Consider the following 20206-nt stretch of genomic DNA (forward strand, 5'->3'; position numbering starts at 1 on the left):
ATATTTTGTTGATCTTTAGGTGTAGCATCGGTATCATTGTGTCTTTTCTTGGATGCGGCAAAGAATCTTGTAAGCATGTCTTCCAAATCTGATTTCTATTCATGTACTGGTTCCTCCTTTTGATAATAGCCTATATCCTTTTGCTTATACTTTTCTTCCCTTGTCTTTTTGTACTCATCATATGGTAGCCATTCTTTCTTTGGTTTCCGCTAATTGTCATCAAACCTATCACCACCTACATAGCACACTTGTACCTTCCGGTTCCCATTCTCATCAAGATCACAGTCTTTTGTAAGGTGGGGCCCTCTACAGTATTCACATCCCACTCTAATAGCATGGATGGATTGGTCCATCTTAGTCATTCATCGGTCCATGATTTCCAATTTTTCCATCATCGCTGCCATGTCATCAGTGATAGAATTTACCGCCCCTCGAGTCAAGTCATTCCTTGGGTTATGATATTCTCTAGAGTGCTTAGAGAATTCTTCAATTAGTTCTTTGATCATCGGGGGTGCCTTCTTTGTGAGAGGTTGTTGCGAGTCAAGGAGCTGCCTAGTTGTTAAATTGACTCAATCATAGAAAATGGAGACTTCTTGTTGACTGTTTAGATCATGATGTGGGCAGTTCCTTAGTAGGCCCATGTATCTCTCACAAGCCTCATAAAGTGACTCTCCAGCTTGTTGTTCAAAGTTGGCAATGGATTTCTTCAACTTGGCTATCTTCTAAGGAGGGCAAAACTGGTCAATAAATTCTTCTTTCATCTTGGCCCATGTGGTGATGGATCCGGGAGGGAGTGATTTGAGCCAATCCTTCGCAGCTCCTTTGAATGTGGCGGGAAGCATACAAAGTAAAACAGTTTCACGAGGTACATTTGGAACATTAAATTAGTCGGCTACATCGTTGACCTCGTCCAAATTTTTGTATGCGTCTTCTTGATCTTTTCCATAGAAAGGAATCTCCTTAAGTTGAGCAAGTATGTGGCCTTTGAGGTCGAAAGTAGTTGTCGCGGGAATCACGAGTTGCACGAATCCTGGGCCGGTATCATCACATATCCTCTTCTTCCATTCACCCATAGGAACTTCATCAATGTTTGCCATGGTGTTAGCAGGTTCGTCTTCAAAATCGCTTTCTTCTGTGGATTCAGTTTCTTCCCTTTCGGTTTCGTACTCGGTGTCCTCCTTCTTCGGGTCTTCGTCCACCACTGAAGAGAATCTAGATTCTCCTACTTTCTTCCCTTTTTCTTACTAAAAACGGCTTTTAAATTCTTCAACGGTGAATTCTTCGATGTTGCGGTTTCTCCTACATTCTTGCCTTTGTTTTTTTTTCAAGTTTGCTTCCGGATCTTCAAGCGGTGGGATCAAAGGTGTACCTCCTCCCCTGGTCATAAGAGAACTGCAAACAAAACAGAGAACATGCGTAAAAAGAATAAAAACAAAAATAAAAACAAAAATGAGTTTCAGCGGTGGAGTCGTCGAGTAGCTTCGATTGCACTCGGCGAGTTCAAGGCTAAAACTGAAAAAAATTAAACAAAATTTTTTTAACAAATCAGATATAATTAAAACTAAACCTAATACCTAGATTACTAAAGCAGTAACTTTGTGCAAGATTAATCTCACACAAAGGATCGGTAATACTAGAAATTAGAATTAATTTTTAAACTGTTCCAGGACAACGGCGCCAAAAACTTAATGTGTGTTAAACTAACTCGTTTTAACCTACTTTTTATTTATGAATTTGACATACAAAAGGTAGTGGACCTGTCAATTGGTAATATAAATTAGCAAGTAGGGTATCGAACTCAAGGAATGGAAATTAATCTAATTACTAGAATTATCTAAAACAATTAGTAAAATAAAGGGGTTTTCTCTAGTTTAGCAAGACTAGAAACTTAACTAAAATTTAACTAATTAACTAATAGCTGAAAACACGTAAATATCAATTAAATTGAATGATCAAAAGGGTTTTTGTTTAGGTTCAACTCATTTACTCCTATGGTTAATTTTTATGGTAATGTAATAGATTAATTGTTATTTGGCTACTGAGTAAGGTGATTAGATTCACATTCGTTATTACCAATCCTTAGAAAATAGATTAATTTAAGCAGTGATCAAGTGATTAAACTAACAAATTTCCTAGTTTAGTTATTCGGGTTAAATACGACTTGTAATTAGCTAATTAAATTGGTGATTCAATTAACCTCTTGATGTTGGGTCACTATTATGGTTTATACATTGCTTTTCTAGGAAATTGTATTTTTATGTAATATCATATAGATGTTTACGGCCGTAAACATGTTTACGGCCGTAAACCCTGTTTACGGCCCAATGGGTGTTTACGGCCGTAAACCCATTTAAAGGCCCCTGTTTCCTTTGTGTATATATATAGGGGTTAGGGTGTGAGGAATAGATTGATGAACACTAGTGGAGAACTTAAGTGTGTGCATTTGAAGGTGTTCTAGAGAGAGAGAAAAAAGAGTGTGTGTAAGTGTGTGTGAATCTCATGTAAAGGATCATCATTCTATTAATTAATAAATTGAGATTCATATTATTCTTCTTCTCCTTCTCTTCTATTTGATCTGACATCATCCGTTTGATTGAGATTCCGTACCATTAAACGGATCTGATTGATACAGAAGCAGATTAGGGACTTACAATTGGTATCAGAGCCGTAACCGGTGTCAAGCTTCATTCAATTGAGATTTGGGTTGCTTAATCTGATATTATTATCGCTCGAACATTGGTTTTGGTGTTCTAATGGTTAAAGGATCTGAATCTATTGCAAAAACATGTGTTTGAGAGCTTTCTGGGAGTTTACTACCGACCGTAAACACTATTTACTGTTCAAAACTTAAGATCTTCATCAACCGTAAACTATGAATCTTCAAAAACCACAAACAAGGCTTCAAGAACTTTAAGAACCGTAAACTCATAAACCATAAACCCAGTTTACGTTTGTAAACTCATCAACCGTAAACACCTTTGTGATTTTAAATTGCTTTAATTTCAAATGGATTCTCAAAGTCAAAGTCAAAGTCATTTTCACGAACTTGATATTGTCATGGGCACTACTACGTGTATTCCAAGATTGATGTCTGCAGATGGTTTTCCCGAGTGGAAGTACATAATTGAAAAATACATTAAGATGAAAGATTTCAAAGTCTGGAGAAGTATTCTTAGAGGCCCTGTTAGAAAAACTATGACAGTTGGAGGCCAAGTGATTGACAAGGCTGTTGAAAACTACACTGATGAGGAGTTTGAAAATAATTGAGGGGCAGGAAAGGGCTTTAGCCACTTTAACCATGGCATTATCTCCTGATATTGCTCAAGGTTTTCATGAGTACACCTCAGCTAAAGATCTATGGGAAGCCCTAATTGAATTTTATGAGGGCAATGCAGATATGAAGGAGAGTCGACAGGACATGTTGAGACAAAAGTTTATTATGTTCAACTACATTCTAGGAGAGACTCTTGAGGCTCAGCTGCAGCGGTTCACAACTCTCACAACTGACATGAACATATCTGGGATTTTCTTGACCAAGTCAGAAATCAACAAGAAGCTTCTAAATGCTCTTCCTAGATCATGGGATATGAATGTTGTTGTGATTAAGAAAACCAAGGATTTGAATCGCCTCACTCTTGTTGAAATTATGGCGATCATCAGAGCTTGCGACGTTGATGACAAATAGAGAGAGATTAATCATGTGAACTCATACTCTACTGCAAATCTTGGAATCTCATCCAACAAGGCCTTCTCATGAATCATTTCCTTCTCAGGTCAAGCCTTTGCAGCTCAACAACCTCAGATTCAGACCTTTGTTGCTGTATCATCCATCCCTCACCATCAAACTCAGCCATATGTCACTCCACAAGCTGTCCCTGCTCCAAATCTGTCAGCTATAGCCTCTTCCTCAAACACTAAAGACTCTGATGAAAATATGGCTCTAGCTACTGGGCTACTTAATTGCTACATTGCTTTTGTAGCTGGAGATCTTCCACCTCAGCTTTCATTTACTGATTTGCATCAGATTCATCCTGAAGACGTAGAAGAGATGGACATTACATGGCAGATTGCTATGGCTGTTTTCAGGGCCAAGCAGTTTGCTAAGAAGACAGGGAAGAGCAACTGGGGCATGAATGTTGATAATAAGGTGGGATTTAACAAGGGCATGCTGAGATGTTTCAACAGCAACAGGAAAATGGTAGCAGTGGGAAACAACCGTGCAGGTGCTGCAGCTAATGGTGAGAGTGCTATGGTCGCTCAATCCTTTGACTGGGAGGACCAGATTCAATCTTTGAATATCTCAGGGCCAGAAAATGCTCACCTAGCTCAGATTGATGATGCTACCTTGAAGAATGATGATGTTGATCCCGAAGCAGAAATGATGGAGCTGCAGTTTGCCCTAATGGTGTCTACTTCTTCCGAGCCCAAGAAAAGCGAGGTAAACCTACCATCTTGTTCTCACGCATGTAAAGAATATGTTAAAGTTCTTCATGATGAAATCCAATTATTACGTAGAGAAGTAGAGGACCTTAGATATGAGGGCTACCAACTTAAGAAAGAAGAAAAACCACTTAAGGCCCTGTTAGAAACTAAAATAAGAGATTTCAGAAGGATTCAAACTGAATATAGTGAAAAATGTGAATTATATGATTATGTTAAAAGACAAAATGATGAGTTAATTACTAAGCTTGATACATTAAAAAAAAGGAATTTGATTCTACAAACTTTGCTTTTCAAAAATTTGATGGATCAAGCGAGGTAGTTAACACCATGATTGATCATTGCATGCAATATAAATGAAATCAGTCTAAGAGTTTAGGATATGATAGTATACCTCCTTCTTATAATCATACGTATCTGTATCAACCTCTATCCAAGGAGGAGATTGCCAACGAAACATTTATGGTTTATGGCAAGCCATCTGGTTTTATTTCAGGCGGATTTATTAACGTTGAAAGTACTAACATTTCTACTTCCCCTGCAAATCTACCCTTAGACCAGGCAGCATATGGAGTCGGAGGATATGTTTATGTTTATGTTTCTAATTCTGAATTTTTTGTTTCAAATGAAAACGTTTATGTTTCTGATGTTAAGACTGATAATGTTTCGTGTGATGCTTCCACATCTGTTTATGTTGCATTTAATTTCTTTAATATGTTTGATGAACTGTTTGGTAATTATGATGCTTGTGATACTCATGAAACACCATCAATTCCACAAGTCACAACAACTGAGACACCCTTACAGATCTCTCAATCTATCCCTCATGCATGTTCTTCTGAGAAAAGTGAGAGTTTCTGTCAAGAAAATAAATTTGAAAAATGCAGTACAAGTTCAAATAATAAATAAATTCGTTTTAATTGTGGTGTTGGTGGTCATATAGCTAGGAATTGTCAAAATAGGATCTTTGTAAACTACTTGTCACCAAGAGGAGAGAACGAATCTCGAGGAAGGTCTTTAATTAGAAAATCCTCAAGAACTCGTTCTCAAAATGATGATTGGAAAGATGATCGAATCAGAAAAAGGGCTAATTTTCAAAAGAATAAAAAGGTTTTTACTAGCAAAGCTCAAAATAGTTTGCCAAAACCGAACAAGGCTCCGCCAAGATCGGCCTCATCAAAAAGCAATTCTGGATCTTCCACCACTTCTGGTAGAAAATCCAGAGGCTCTGTGCAAACTCCTAAGAAACATATTTCAAAACCACCTGAGAATGCTGTAAAACCCAATTATCAATGGAAGCCCAAATCACTTTCTAATCCATCATTAACATCTTCTGAAGTGATTAAGAATGAGGATTCCAATTTGAAAATATTGAAGGATAAATCAGAGAAAGCGAAAAGGAAACCCAGGATAGTGATGACCTGGGTTCCTAAATCTAAATGAATCCGTTCGTTTTACAGGGATAGTTGCGGAGGAATGTCGTTCGTCCTTGGTACGTCGAAAATGGCTGCTCCCAGCATATGACAGGAGACATCTCCCAACTGAGTGAAATTCAATCTTTTAATGGGGGTTATGTTTCCTTCACATGCGGACATGGTGGCAAGATCACACAGAGAAGAACCGTTACAAATGGAGTGCTAAGCTTTGAGAATGTCAACTTCGCTCCCGAGTTAAAGCACAACTTGTTGAGTGTTTCTCAAATCTGCGACAAAGGCTACTCTACCCATTTTACCGACAAAGAATGTATGATTCTTAAGCCACACATTGTCATCCCGGAAGAGTGGATTCTAGTCAAATAGAAACTGGATGGGAATGCTTACATTATTGATATGAACAGTAACCTACCTGAACAAGTCACTTTCCTATTCTCAAAAGTCTTTGAACAAAATGCAATAATGTGACATTGAAGGCTCGGTCATGCTAATGCAAAAAATCTAAATCGCCTTCTAAGAATGAGATGGTCTGAGGCCTACCCGTCAGAGATTTTATCACATTTGAGATGTGTGTTTCCTGTGCTCAAGGCAAACATCATCGGAAACCACACCTGCCCAATCAAGTCAACTCAATCAGTCAAGTGCTCCAAGTATTGAATAGTGACTTATTTGTTCCGGTCAACGTCCTGAGCATCAACAGAAGCTCGTACTGTCTCGTTGTGATCGTTGATTTCTCTCGGTTTATGTGGGTCTTCTTCTTATCCAACAAAGCGGGGGTGGCTGATCTGATAAAGAAGTTCGTTGTGATGATTGAGAAGCAAACCAACAACCAAGTGAAGGCGCTTCGTACTGACAATGGAACTGAGTTCAAGAATGTAGTTCTTGACCATTTTTGCGCAGAAAAGGGGATAGTGCGTCAATATAGCTCTACTCACATGCCTCAACCAAATGGTGTTGCTAAAAGGAGAAATAGAACTTTGAAAGACTCCGCAAGGAGAATGCTTTGTGATTCCAAACTACCTGTTTTCTTTTGGGCCAAGGCAATTAACACTGCTTGCTACGTGCAGAATCGTGTTATAAAGCACAGATGAAGACACCGTACGAGACTCTCTATGGACACAAGCCTTCTATCAGCCATTTCCGTGTATTTGGCTGCCCTTGAACCCTTCTTCACTTGGAATCCAACCCTAAATTCAATGCCAAAGCCGATGATTGTTACTTTGTAGGGTATGCTGTGCACAACGCGTATAAGGTTTACAACAAAAAGACTAAGCAGATAGTAGAATCCTATGACGTGCGCTGGTTGGAGGATAATGAAATAGACGCTCGATTGGGTCCCAACTAGTTATTTGATTACACATCACTTTTCAAATCTTTAAATGTGTCTACAGATAGTTCAAGTGGATCCTCTTCTAGTTCGAAGATTGTTTCTGAAGACGAAGACGAAGAAGTTGTCTATAGACCTCCAACGGTTGAGGGGGAGTCCTCTGCTCCATCTGAGGGGGCGTCCTCTGCTCCACCTGAGGGGGAGTCATCTGATCAACCAAATAGTTCAGAGTCTAAGGTTACAAATGAAACTCATGATGCTGATGCTACACCTCTTACACCTGTTGAGAAAGAGTTCATGTCTAGAGATGCTTCCGCTGTCAATCCAACTTTTATGGAACTACTCTTTCCTGAAGAAATTGCTAATGAGTTTGTAGCAGATTCATCTAATGTGAATCAATTAGTAGATGATGGAGGTTTCAACATACACACTCTTCCTATTTCACTCAACGATATAAGCCAAGACATACCTTCAAGAATTCAACGCGATCATCCGATCGATAACGTCATTGGTCAGCTGAGTGATGGAGTTAAAACCATAAGTCAGAGTGGAGATGTTAATGCATGTCTCTACTCTTGCTTTAGATCTCAAATAGAGCCCAAGAACGTTGAAATGGCTTTGAATGAGCACAACTGGGTAGATACAATGCATGAAGAGCTAGATCAGTTTGAAAAGCTCGGGGTTTGGAAGTTCGTTGAGTTACCGAAGGGCAAAAGGTCTCTTGACACGTGTTGGGTCTATCGTAATAAGCAGGATGATTCTGGTGTAATAGTGCATAATAAAGCAAGGTTGGTGGTTCGCAAGTTTCGACAAATTGAGGGTCTTGATTATACTGAGGTGTATGCTCCCGTGGCTTGTTTGGAGGCTATTCGTATCTTTCTCGCATACGCTTCCTACATGAAATTCACGGTCTACCAAATGGATGTCAAGATTACCTTCTTGTATGGCAAGGTGAAGGAAGAAATTTATGTTGATCAACCCCCTGGGTTTGTTAACTCAAATTTTCCTAATCATGTATACAAGTTGGATAAGGCGTTTTATGGGTTACATCAAGCTCCTCGAGTATGGTATGCGACTCTAACAAAACACTTGCTCGGGCATGGATACTCTCGTGACACTATTGATCAAACTTTATTCATCAAGCATGTAGGTAATGATTGGATACTAGTTCAGATCTATGTTGACGACATTATCTTCGGGTCTACCAGTGCAAAGCTTTGCAAAGAGTTTGAAGGCGTAATGAAGAAGCGATTCGAGATGAGTTCTCTAGGTGAAATGACCATGTTTCTAGGGCTTCAGGTCAAACAAAGTTCAACTGGAATCCTGCTACATCAAGCTAAGTATGTGGAGGATATTCTTGAGAAGTTCGGGTTTGAAGACGCAAATCTTGCATCGACACCAATGGCTGAAAGACCCTGTTGAATCCAGATATTGGTGGCGAATCCGTAGATCAGACTCACTACAGATCGATGATCGGTTCCCTGATGTATCTCACTACAATCCGTCCCGACATCATGTTTGCAGTGTGTAAATGTGCTCTCTATCAGGCTAATCCTAAACTTTCACATCTTATTACTGTCAAAAGGATTTTTCGGTATATCAAAGGCAGCCTAAAATTGGGTCTTTGGTATCCGAAGAATTCTGAATTTGATTTATATGCTTTTGCTGACAGTAATTATGGAGGTTGTAAGCTTGACAGGAAATCCACATCAGGAGGGTGCCAATTCCTTGGTGATAGGCTAGTGTTGTGGCAGTGCAAGAAACATCATACCGTCTCTACCTCAACAGTAGAAGCAGAATACGTTGTTGCATCAACTTGCTGCTCTCAAGTTATCTGGATCCAACATCAGCTGTTGGACTACGGTTTGAATTATCTAGAAACCCCAATTCATTGTGATAATGAGGCTGCTATTCAAATCACTAAAAATCCGGTTCACTTTATCAGAGATTGTTATGAGCGTTCGCTCATCTGGCTAGAACAGGTTCCCACTGTCGATAATGTGACGAATCTGTTCACTAAGCCTTTTAACAAAGTTCGATTCGATGTGCTTGTGGGATTTTTGAAAATGATTCGTTTTGAGGATTAATTTTTGTTATTATTTAGGTTAGTTTAAATTTGAGCATTTCAGTCATTTCATTTTCTTCCATGCACAAATTTAGTGGGAGAAATAAACAAAAGAAAACAAAAATTGAATAAATTAAAAAAAAATCCAAAAACATTCTACTTCTGTTTTATTTTATTTTTTCAGAAAACATTGAAAAATCCAAAAACATTAAAAATCAGAAAAATCAAAAAAATTGTTGCGTAAATTTTTGCTTGTTGATGAAGGACTAGGAAGTGATATTATCAAGTGATAACAGGCAATCTAAGTCTACGTAACGTATCCAAAGTTGAAGGGTCTATGCTCTGGTTTGATGCGTCGGTAGGCACGAAAGATTCTAAATTGACATGACTAGGCAGAGTTGAACTTAGGAAATTTTTAGACTTGACAAATCTTAACCTAGTTAGATCCATTTAGCCTGATAATACGACGCTTGGATAGGTTGAGCAGGGAGATATATATGGGAATCCACTCATCACATTAAATAAACCCGTATCTGGAACCGTGGATTAACTTTTCCTTAATGTGCGGATTCTGTTCTTAATTCCGGTATTGATGGGGCGACTGGTGAATTCCGATAAATTAGGTGTGTAGAAGGTTATATTCTTTCTTTCTATCTGTTAGTCATATGCTACCTCCTCTGCGTGACTCAAAATCCGACCTGGAGTGTAACATATGCAACTCTATTTCTCTGCATCTTCTATCTATGCAATTCTTTCTATCTATTAGCCATATACTGTCTCCTCTGCGTGACTCACAATCCGACCTGGTACATAGTATATGCACCATTATTTTTCTCAATCCCTCTAAAACTTCAGTTAGTCATATGTTTCACCCTCTACGTGATTGGAAGAGATTTGACCTGGGTGTATAGCATATGCATTCTAAATCTATCTTCTCTCTTAATAATTGTCTGCTCACCCGATATAAGGAGTATTCTAGAAGTCTTTGATTGTTGGAGCATATCAGGAAGCGGGAAACATGTTCCAGTACAATTAAAACTGAACACTCAATGATTGTCTATAGATCTCGCTGCTCAATTTAGGTGGACAACAATATCCTTGGTCGTCGTCAGCTGAATGGTCCTTAAGAAATATTTTCTAGGAACTTAGGATCACTTTGTCTTATAACTAATAGTATGTCCTAATTTTGTCACAATTTTTTGTGTTTAAGTGGACCACAATACCAGCGATCGACCAGACAAAGACGTGAAGATAAAAGGTACCGACAAGCGGATATAGGCTGTCTAAAAACTTTGATCCCAAATCATTCTTAAAGTTAGATATCATTTTATTTTTGTTAAATTTGTTCATAGTTTCTTCTAATTTAAATATTAGGGGAGAATTAAAAATTTTAAAAACCAAACAAAAATCAGAAAATTAAAAAAAAATCCAAAAATATTTTTGTTTCTGTGCTAAGTTTTCTTTTAGTTTTGTTTTCTCTTGAAAAGTGATTTCAGGTATAGATAAGACTCATCAAGTTTGTGTCGAAGATTTCTGAGCCAAGGCTTCATCCGTGATCATCGAAGAATTCTCATTCGAAGGAGCAAGAAATGAAGATTATTCTTTCAACATTCAATCCTTCAACCCCAGAAGAAAGGTCAAGCTGACTTGAAGATTATGTGACAGATTGCATTGAAGCCTCCTTAATCAGTCTGCTGCTATCTTTGTACCTGCTGAAGTGATCCAGAATATTTTTTTTCTCTGATGTTCTCTTTGAAGATTCTCAAGCTGAAAGCGCTATCTTTCAAGAATCAGTATGTCAAGCCTCCTCACCCAATGTGCGTTCAATGTAAAATTCTGAAGAAAAGCACAACTACTCAGGATGAAGTCATTCATTGAAGATTCATCAAGTTCATCTTGAAGTCGTGAAGAATTTGAAGATTAATGTCGAAGCCAAGCTCTCGATGAAGATTGACAAGAAAAGCCAACTACTTCTTAAGGGGAGCTTTTTGGGTCATTTAAGAAAAGAAAAGAAAAGAAAAGCCAACTCCTTCTCTTCTATTTGATTTGACATCATCCGTTTGATTGGGATTCCGCACCATCAAACGGATCTGATTGATACACAAGCAGATTGGCGACTTACACTTGATGATGGTGTATCACTCAAGCTCAGACATTAATTTACCCATTCTCTAGTTAATCCCTGTTTCATATTCACTATTCCTAGGCATATAGCAATGTGTTCACATAAATTATATGAGATAAGCAAATAAGAGATGTTCATGCAGCTTAATTACTTAGCAATTAACAGAAAATAGTTATGGTTAATGCATAAGCGTGTTTAACAGGCTTATTTAACAAAATTCATCACATAACAATTAATCAAACTAGTAAATTAATCCATAAGAGCAACCTTGTCTACCCTAAACAGAAACTAACGAAATTAGTTCATGATTATAGATGATAAAAGCCCAAAAACGAATTCAAACATGCTAGACATAGTTCTATTCAAAGGTAAAGTGGGAAATTAAACCTAAGTTGCCTTATTCTTCATAGATTTGAGGATTAGGGTTCTTCTCACATTCTTCAGATCTCCAGCAGTCTCCTTAGTCGCCAAGTAAGTTTCCCAAAATCCATAGAGAGAGTCAATTCGGATTTGCAGCTTCTATTTATAGATATCTCAAAACAGGGGCTACTCATCGAGTAGAAAACCGACTCGACGAGTCCCCTTGAGGAATTCGTATATGGCAATGACTCCATGTGTAGCTTCGAGAATCTTCATATGTACTCGTCGAGTAGACGTCCCTACTCGCTGAGTAGCTTCATGTTTTAGCATTTTTTTCTTCTTTCTTCAGTTCCCGAGCTTCCGATCATATCTCCTGCTTCCTTTTGCTTCCGAGCTTCTCTTTTGGACTGCAAATACAATTTAAACACTATTAAGTACCTTTTGTCCATAATATGTAAATAATTAGCTAATAAATGATGAAAATTTATACTAAATATATATCTAATTATGCGTATATTAGCAAACCTCTTAGAGGCGAACCCAGCTAAGACCGAAATAGCCCTATTAGAACCGCAATCCCCATTAGAACCGAAGTCACCTTCGGGTTCAGCTCCTTGCGCGCCTCTCAGTCTATTTCGCTTCCCACCACCTTCGGTCCTAGCCTCATAACTGAACCCTTCTTGGACCGAACCTGCCTTCGATTTTCAGCACCATGGACCGAACCTTGCCTCCTGACTTCGGATGTTCGCAGTTTCTACCTGGTTTTCGACCCCAACATCGTTTTAAGTCCGTTTTTCATGATTTTGACGCGGCATTTTCGCCCAAACTCGTATTTTGGCATATGAGACCCTATATAATCATATTTTAATCATTTTTGGAGGAAAATCATTGCCTAAGAATAAAATCTAGTGGGTAAGATTTTGAGGTGGAGTGTTGACTTTACCTTAATGTATGACACAAACAACCCTCCACACCCACTCCAAGACCATACCCAATCACTATTCATCACTACTTAGTTAATTAATTTTCCTCTCACCCTCTTCCTCCAGCATATGAGGGAGATCAAAGGCTGTAAATCTTTACTCCTACTCCAACATTCTAAACACTTTTACCAAGAAGCAAACCTATTTCTCTCTCTCACTTTCTCTCTCTAAACTCGAATTTGAAGGTTGTTCTTGAGCTTTCCCCTCCAAGTTTGGTAAGTAACTTCATCTTACACTTGATTATCTTGCATCCTTTCACTCAAATCATGGGTTCTTTACACAAATATCATCATAATTGTTGTTTGATCTTCAAATCTTCAAGCATCTCCCAAGTGTTCTTGACTTGGAAACTTCTTTTCTTCATCATCCATCTACTGAAATCACTCAAGGTGAGTTCATACCCCTAGATTTTCATGTTTTCTTCAAGTTTTAGGGGGAGGGGGAATACAAGTTAATACACCAAAAACCTAACTAAATTCAAACAACAGCTTTCATGAGAAAAGTTGAGTCCTATTCACGGACTGTTTTCACCAACTTAGACTTAATATCTTTCAAAACAGTAATAGCTGAAACAAGTTCAGGTTTATACTTTTAAAATGGTTACTTTCACATATTCATACGATTTTTCTACAATTTATGGTGATTTTTACAAAACTGTCTACCACAGTAGCTACGAATTCGGACCAGTCTGTGAATTTGAACGTTTTCACACCAGTTAGAGATTTATAAAAATCATAATAAAAAATTATGGACAAACTAGACACATTTTCTAAACTCTCATAGTTTACGGATCTAGTTTTCGATTTCGTATGAATATTCTGTGATTTTTCTAAATTAGTGCAAAAATGGTAAAAACGAATTTACAGTTTACAACTTTCATAACACTTTGTAACATGTTGAGCAAAGTGTTAAGCCTTGATGACTTCATATTTTGCATGTGTTTCCTGTTGTGATAAAATTATATAATAGAAAAATGGACATTTAATTTGTAAGAATCCTTTATTATTACAAGTATTACAAGACGAGGCATAATAAACATAGTTATGTTTTTGCTATAAATATACTTACACAGAAAAGGTTACTATACATTACAAACATTTTGATAAAATATAATAGGTATAGTTTATATTTCATATACATTACAAACAATTAGGATAAACTATAACAAGTCATAGTTTATGATTCATTTACATCACACCAAGAGAGAGTACATCTCGACAAAAGGGGTTTTCAGTTCACTTTACGTAAATATGTTAATGAATAAATTTGTGAGACATTCGCTTCACGTAACTTCTAAAGTAACGAGATCAAAAGTCTTGTAATTGTAACTAAACCGGCAGGTCTGGGGTGACAAATGTCATTAACATTCCGACACCTGAAGAACGTCGTATACAAGGTTGACTGAGTCATAGCATGGTTATAATGACTCACATGGGGTATTAACAAAACATAAGATTTACGGGATTTTCCTTCAATTAAACGAGTTAATGTCGATTTAAACTTGCATAATTTTCAACTTATATGGAAAATACTAGTACATTATTAGTCTTGGCATTTAATACTACAATACAATTTAAAAGGAAAATACTGGATTTTTCTGGAACAAACATTACTTTTACAGAGAAAGGAATTCAACATTTCGTTCAAAAGCTTATGAACTCACCAACTTAATTGTTGACACTTTTTTCAAAACTACTTGTATTATCAGGAAACCAGTAAAACGGGTAAGCGACTGCTTTTGAGGATGGGACACTAAGGCGTTAAACATTTCATTTTTGTCAACATAATGCAATTGATTTAGAAACATGTAAACTTATACTATGGTGTAAATTTTTCAAATATATTTATGTTGGTTGTGTTTACTTTGAGCACTTTTATACTCTTGTTATGATACTATACATGAAGTCCGCCACCCCCGGACGTTTCCGCCATCGTTGGTTTGGGGTGTGACAAATTGGTATCAGAGCATTGTTTATAGTGAACTTAATATATCAAACCATATAAGATATACAAACTATAAACACAATGGGACTAACACTCTCTGATTTAAACCATTTTCCATACAATTATACTTTTATAAAATATAAATATTTTTTTTATATATAAAAAGTATAAGTACATGCATGCATGTCAGTATAGTGGCACACCTAGGAGAAATTAAAAAAAATAAAAATGGGTGAGTTGTACACTAACCTTATGCCATGGGATATGTAATCAAGTCTAGGTGGAATATAGCCTGATCAACTATATTTTTCCAAGAAGTGACTAGCATATGTCAGGGGATAGTGGTAGTGGGAAACAAGTCTATTAACCTACCAACACTCACACAAGAATTGCAACTAGAGTCAAGCTAATGTTTAAAATACTATAGGAGTATTTTATGTTACTAAAAGTACAATATTTTCAAATTCGTTATGTGCCTCTTACACCCCTATTCTTGAGCAGAAGACATGGCGGGATTCTATCTACCTGGAGCCCCTTACTTCCCTAATGAGGGAAACGTTGGATGGCTCGAGGCAGAACCCGAGGAAATGATCGAGGAGGATCCTGAGGAAGACCGCAAAGAGGCTGAGGAAGAAGAAGAACCCAAGGAGGAAGAAGAAATGGAGGGCGAAGAAGAAGAAGAGGAGCCGGAGAAGGAAGTCATCAACCCTCCTTACATCGCCAGGATACCTACGAACCATTTTGGTTACAACGGGCATGGGCCCCGTTGGGAACCAGTGATCGAGAGGTGGAGCCGGCAACAACGCCAATGATCACCATATGGCGATCAACGGGGTTACTACGACCTCAGCCATGGGGGACTGGCTGACAGAGCCCTCCCCGTCATGGTCTAGCAAATCACAAATCTGGGGAACCAGAATAAGGAAATGGTAGATTAAGTTCGGGATCTCAACACTGTTGTAGAAGCCACCAATGCACGCACTATGGATTTGGAAAGGGACTTTTATCCCGTGGACCAACTCATCGAGGACCTTACCGCTACTCTGGTAGAGTTAAGGAGTACCAGGTGAGGCATGCAGCTCTCGAGGAGAGAGTGATCGCGGCCGAACGCCGGATTGCGGAGCTTCAGGGAGCCTCAACCTCATCTCAAGGCCACAATGGACCAGATGCCACCTGTCTCGGGTAGTGCTTGCACTACTCACATTTTGTTATAAAACTAGGATTTCGAGTATGAGTTTGTGCTACTCTTTCTTGCAAGTAGGTTCGACCCTAAGACAAAATGATTACACTATTCGAGGGGTCGTTATGTTGTCAAAATGTTTCTTCTACATTGATGTAATGTAGACCTCCTATGAGGTCAAATTTTCCTAAGCATTATGTACCCAACTTACATCAATGAAATTGACTTGCATTTTATTGGATGTTTGGCATTGGACCTCATAACTTAATAATACAAACGATTTGCAAATGATAACTCTAAAATTCTTAAGGTGTACCTCGAGGTTATGTGTAATTAAGAGATGATCGACTTAGAAATGGTGAGTCCGCCTTGGGTCCTGTTCCTTGTTTGGTTGTGGACTTAGGACAGACTCATTAAGTTCGACGGTCTATTAAACCTTAGTCACAGACAACTGGTATACATCGAGTGCTCTTATAAGTGGATCAGGCATGGAACAAAGATTACAAGATTTCATTTGAGTCATTACTACTAAATTCATAAGTTTAATTACATAAACTCCTGCTATGAATTATTTATAAAGATTGGAAGGACACAAAATACCATACTTGAAAACTAATAACCTAGTTCTACGACACTCGACTTATAACCATTACTAAAAGACTTACATACATTTCGTCTTGAAACTCTATGGCAGAAAGATGCCACCTCGTAGATGTGCTAGATGTATTGGCAAGACATAAACAAATCCACCACCACCACCACCTCCCCAGTATGATGCTGTTATGTTCCAGGTTGTGGTTACTGATGGGTTTTAGCCATAAGAACTTTCCTATGTGCGCATGAAAAACCCTAATGCTTGGATCTAGGCTTTCTAATTAAACATGCTTTGAATCCAAGACTTCTAATGACTAATTAGGTTTAAGAACAATACAATAACAGATCTAGAATCATACCTTTGAATCTCTTGTTTGATCGTGTTGTCTTGGAGCTCTAGAGTCACAATTGTCACTCTAATGGCTTACAAACCCCAAATAGCAAGGAGGATGATTTGAGAGAGAGGAGAGGGGAGGAAATTCGGCCAGGGAGTCTTTATTCTCAATGAAGTGCCGATTTCCCTTTGCCATAGGGTCTATTTATAGTTGTAGACTCCTTAAGGGTTACAACTTAAACCCTAGTTGGATAATCTTCTCTTAAAGCAATCCATATCCTTTCCTTAGATATCCTTGGACGATTTTAAGCTATCCCTAGCTTCTAGAATTCGTCCATTCTCTATCCAATAAGGATTTACAGTCTAAAGTTTAACTATCAAACAATTGACAGTTTATACCCTCTTATTTAATTAATCTCTTTAAGTCACCAAATTAATACCAATTAATTTATGACTTATATTAATCAAATAACAATATTATTATTCTTTATATTATTCTCATAATATATTAATAATATTTATTCTCTCTTAATAAATCATCCTATCAAGTTGCTATGGTGAAGGCAACCCAAAAGGACCATGCACAATCGGGTCAAATACTTGCCTAATATAGTTGCAGCCTTAGACACTATTCCAACAGTCTCCCACTTAGATAAGTCTAGTAACTATATGCACAAGTATAATTCGATTTGCAATCGTAGCTCTCAAAGACGCTGTCAAACTCTGATCTAATCAATCTTGTCCTTTAGATAAGGGATCGTACAGTCCTCTGTTAGATATCATGCTGACAATTCTATGGAATGTAAGTCAAGCATTTAGGTTTCTCGATCTCTGATTTATTTGACATAGAACTTAATTGAACACATCAATTCAGTTCTGACCAGGGTCGGCACATAAGTCAAATCAAATCATCGAGCGGCCGAGATATCACTTTTACCTTCTTAGAGTAAAAGTTACAGATAAACTTTGACTTATATGCATTTACTTATTCATTAATCAACTATACACAACAATGTGTTTTATAACATCGAATTACTGATGCGTTTTCACATTATCAATGTACAATCAATTAACAAATAACAAACCATATATCTAGGTTTTAAGACTATATGATATTATCGTCTTGCGATCACCCTTTTACATCATATTCCATAAGGTGATTCCAGCAAGCACGGGTTTGTTCCAATGCTCAAAACCAGTTCATAAGCACTCATGAACGTCACAACAATCTTTTGCCATGTCTAATACCATTTAGACAATCTACGCACCAATTCACGACAATCTTCATTCATATCTACTTCCAACATATGAACGATTGTGGACAATTTGAATAATTCGATTATTCTTAATAAACTCAATTATTCTGGAAGTCAAAACATGCAAAATGAAACAATAGTTAAACAATTAACATAAGATAGTAACATTACTTATAAATAGAACTCCTTTATTTAATCATCAAATGTTAATTACATTTATCTATTACACGTTCCTACTACTATCTAATCTATGCTAACATCATCCTTCAGCCCAATACTCCTAGCATGCTGCAAGTGCTTAACCCTACTCAGTCCCTTCGTAAGCGGATCTACTGGATTATCTTCCGATGATATCCTCTTCACTACGAGTTGTCCTTCTTCTGCACGATGTCTAATAAAGTGATATTTTCTATCGATATGTCTTCATCTACCATGATCTCTCGGTTCCTTGGTCAAGGCAACCGCTCCTTCATTATCACAGAAAATCTCCATGGGCTCCTTTATGGCAGGTACAACTCCAAGATCACCGATGAAATTCTTCAGCCATATTGCCTCCTTTGACGCTTCGCTCGCTGCAATGTACTCTGATTCGCACGTTGAATCAGCTACGGTTTCCTGCTTGGAACTTTTCCAAGTCAATGCTCCTCCATTCAGGGTAAAGACCCAGCCCGACTACGAACGGTAGTTGTCCTTGTCGGTCTGAAAGCTGGCGTCACTATACCCTCGCACCTTCAAGTCATCACTCCCTCCGAGGACTAAGAACCATTCCTTCGTCCTCCGAAGGTACTTAAGGATATTCTTCACCGCAATCCAATGGGCTCTGCCAGGGTTCCCTTGATATCTACTAACCATGCTCAAAGCAAAGGCTACATCAGGGCGAGTACAAGTCATAGCGTACATGATTGAGCCAACTGCGGAAGCATATGGTACTCGGCTCATTTCTGCTATTTCTCCTTCGGTACTCGGACTTTGAGTCTTACTCAACTTGGCATTACTTTGTATCGGTAATTCTCCCTTCTTCGAGTTTTCCATACTAAAACGTTTTAGTACCTTCTCTAAGTAAGTGTTCTGACTAAGTCCAATTAGTCTCTTACTTCTCTTTCTTACTATCCTTATTCCCAAAATGTAAGAAGCCTCTCCGAGGTCCTTTATAGCGAAGCACTTCCCGAGCTAGGACTTAACTTCCTACAGAGTCGGGATGTCGTTTCCTATGAGTAATATGTCATCGACATATAGAACGAGGAAGCTTACTATACTCCCACTGGCTTTGACATATACACATGATTCATCTTCGCTTCATACAAATCCAAACTCTTTGACTTTCTCAACGAAGCAAAGATTCCATTTGCGAGACACTTGCTTAAGTCCACAAATGGACTTCTCAAGCTTACACACTCTATTCGGATGCTTCGGATCCACAAACCCCTCTGGCTGAGCCATGTAAACATCCTCAGCCAACTTTCCGTTAAGAAAAGCGGTCTTTACATCCATTTGCCAAATCTCATAATCATGAAATGCGGCAATCACTAGCATCACTCTAATAGATTTTATCTTCGCAACTGGTGAGAAGGTCTCATCATAGTCAACTCCGGGAGTTTGAGTAAGCCCTTCGCGACCAATCGTGCTTTATATGTGTGTACGTTTCCATCCACGTCGGTCTTCTTCTTGAAGATCCACTTGCACCCAACGGTTTTACGTCCGGGCACATTATCAACCAAATTCCAAACTTGGTTATCATACATGGATTGGATCTCGCTATCCATTGCCTCTTTCCATTTTGCAGACTCCGTGCCTGCCATGGCTTCCTTATAGCTATTAGGTTCATCAAGATTTATTAGTGTACCATCACTAATATACGTGTCCCCTTCGGTAGTAATATGAAAACCATAAAAGTGGGGTGGAACTCTAACTCTATCAGAACGTCTAAGAGGTAAGGATTCGTCAACGGTTCAACTGGAGTTTCCTCCTTAGGTTGAGTGCCAGCGGTAGAGGTTCCTTCATCTATCGACTCTTGAATCTCTTCAAGCTCAATCTGCCTCCCACTGTCTCCTTGGCTTATGAGTTCTCGTTCTCGGAAAACTCCTCTCCTCGCAACGAAGACAACATTGTCCTTCGGTCTATAGAAGAGATATCCAAAGGATTTATGCGGGTAGCCGATGAAAATA

At 38.2% G+C, this 20206-nt stretch overlaps 1 non-coding gene across 1 annotated transcript; it reads left to right on the plus strand.

Moving 5' to 3' along the window:
- The first annotated feature begins 606 nt into the window (after window positions 1-606).
- LOC111889170 (small nucleolar RNA R71) lies at window positions 607-713 on the plus strand. The gene has a single exon (XR_002849445.1). It is a non-coding gene; the product is annotated as a small nucleolar RNA R71 (small nucleolar RNA).
- Window positions 714-20206: the final 19493 nt, after the last annotated feature.

This window comes from Lactuca sativa, chromosome 4 (assembly GCF_002870075.4).
Source record: "Lactuca sativa cultivar Salinas chromosome 4, Lsat_Salinas_v11, whole genome shotgun sequence".
NCBI lineage: Eukaryota > Viridiplantae > Streptophyta > Magnoliopsida > Asterales > Asteraceae > Lactuca > Lactuca sativa.